Source organism: Durio zibethinus, unplaced genomic scaffold (assembly GCF_047325235.1).
Source record: "Durio zibethinus cultivar Kanyao isolate XHJ-2024 unplaced genomic scaffold, ASM4732523v1 HiC_scaffold_3, whole genome shotgun sequence".
NCBI classification, from domain to species: Eukaryota; Viridiplantae; Streptophyta; class Magnoliopsida; order Malvales; family Malvaceae; genus Durio; species Durio zibethinus.
This window is the reverse complement of record NW_028323044.1, coordinates 9,074,719-9,077,218: the sequence shown is the minus strand read 5'-3', so window position 1 is coordinate 9,077,218 and position 2,500 is coordinate 9,074,719.

Genomic DNA, 2,500 nt, shown 5'->3' with positions numbered 1-2,500 from the left:
TGGTGTTCGAGGCAACCGCCCGCACCAGGGCCCAGCGTGTGCCGATGGTGGTCGAGCCAGGAGCCCGCACCAAGGGCCGGCTTGTGCCGATGGTGTTCGGGGCAACCGCCCGCACCAGGGCCCTGCGTGTGCCGATGGTGCTGGGGGCAACCGCCCGCACCAGGGCCCAGCGTGTGCCGATGGTGCTGGGGGCAAGCGCCCGCACCAGGGCCCAGCGTGTGCCGATGGTGCTGGGGGTAACCGCCCGGACCAGGGCCCAACGTGTGCCGATGGTGGTCGAGGGAACCGCCCGCACCAGGGCCCAGCGTGTGCCGATGGTGCTGGGGGCAAGCGCCCGCCCCAGGGCCCAGCGTGTGCCGATGGTGCTGGGGGCAAGCGCCCGCCCCAGGGCCCAGCGTGTGCCGATGGTGCTGGGGGCAAGCGCCCGCCCCAGGGCCCAGCGTGTGCCGATGGTTATCGGGGCAACCGGCCGCACCAGGGCCCAGGGTCTGCCGATGGTGCTCGAGGCAACCGCCCGCACCAAGGCTCAGCATGTGCCGATTGTGATCGAGGCAACAACCCACACCAGGGCCCAGCTTGTGCCGATGGCGGTCGAGGCAAGTGCCCGTACCGAAGGGCAGCCTATGCCGATGATGGTCGATGCATGTGCCATCACCATGCGCCATCATGTGCCATTGATGGTCGAGGCCTTGGCCGAAGTTCGATTTTGAGCCACGGTGCCCATGCTTGGCTCCAGCATGTGCTGGTGCCGCATTTTTTTCACTCGGGACAGCATCGCCGGAGCATCGCCGGAGTACCGCCGGAGAACCTGACCGGCGGCATTGGGGTTCCGGCGATTGGGAGGGGGGCCGGGGGGGTGTGCGCACATGATGTGCGATGGGTGCTGGTACTTGGCCTTGTGTTGGCCCCCTATCCCTCATCAAACCTCTGAGAATTCACACCCCCTTAAAGAGCATTTGAGATTTTACAGGTTTGCTACCAGTAGCCGTTAAAGTGTCTGAAATGGGGACACTTTTTTCAAACGGTCACAAAATCTTCTCTAATTCGAGTTTTTAGCTGAATTTTTTTGTGCATGCCAACAAAAATAGAAGGATCATGCCTACAAAATTTGGGGCCAAAAATCCTTATAAAAAAATTTTAAAAAATCCCGAACCGCAAAAAGTTTCGAAAATCATGAAAAATAGAAAACGAGTCATCTTCCAACGAAACTTCACGTGAAGGCTCAGGGGACCATTGTATGAATTTACAAGCCATAAAAATGGCATTGGCACGGCAGAAATTTGAAGATGTGCCTAAACCCACCAGGGCCCAGCGTGTGCCGATGGTGCTCGAGGCAACCGCCCGCACCAGGGCCCAGCGTGTGCCGACGGTGCTCGAGGCAAGCGCCCGCACCAGGGCCCAGCGTGTGCCGACGGTGGTCGAGGCAAGCGCCCGCACCAGGGCCCAGCGTGTGCCGACGGTGGTCGAGGCAACCGCCCGCACCAGGGCCGATAGTGTGCCAATGGTGCTCGAGGCAACCTGTCGCACCAGGGCCCAGCGTGTGCCGATGGTGATCGAGGCAACCTGCCGCACCAGGGCCCAGCGTGTGCCGATGCTGGTCGAGGCAAGCGCCCGCACCAGCGCCCAGCGTGTGCCGATGGCGCTCGAGGCAACCGACCGCACCAGGGCCCAGCGTGTGCCGATGGTGCTCGAGGCAACCTGCCGCACCAGGGCCCAGCGTGTGCCGATGGCGCTCGAGGCAAGCTCCCGCACCAGGGCCCAGCGTGTGCCGATGGTGCTCGAGGCAACCTGCCGCACCAGGGCCCAGCGTGTGCGGATGGTGCTCGAGGCAAGCGCCCGCACCAGGGCCCAGCGTGTGCCGATGGTGGTCGAGGCAACCGCCCGCACCAGGGCCCAGCGTGTGCCGATGGTGGTCGAGGCAACCTGCCGCACCAGGGCCCAGCGTGTGCCGATGGTGCTCGAGGCAACCGACCGCACCAGGGCCGAGCGTGTGCCGATGGTGGTCGAGGCAAGCGCCCGCACCAGGGCCCAGCGTGTGCCGATGGTGGTCGAGGCAACCTGCCGCACCAGGGCCCAGCGTGTGCCGATGGTGCTCGAGGCAACCGACCGCACCAGGGCCGAGCGTGTGCCGATGGTGCTCGAGGCAAGCGCCCGCACCAGGGCCCAGCGTGTGCCGATGGTGGTCGAGGCAACCTGCCGCACCAGGGCCCAGCGTGTGCCGATGGTGGTCGAGGCAAGCGCCCGCACCGGGGCCCAGCGTGTGCCGATGGTGGTCGAGGCAACCGCCCGCACCGGGGCCCAGCGTGTGCCGATGGTGGTCGAGGCAACCGCCCGCACCGGGGCCCAGCGTGTGCCGATGGTGGTCGAGGCAACCTGCCGCACCAGGGCCCAGCGTGTGCCGATGGTGCTCGAGGCAACCGACCGCACCAGGGCGGAGCGTGTGCCGATGGTGGTCGAGGCAACCGCCCGCACCAGGGCCCAGCGTGTGCCGATGGTGGTC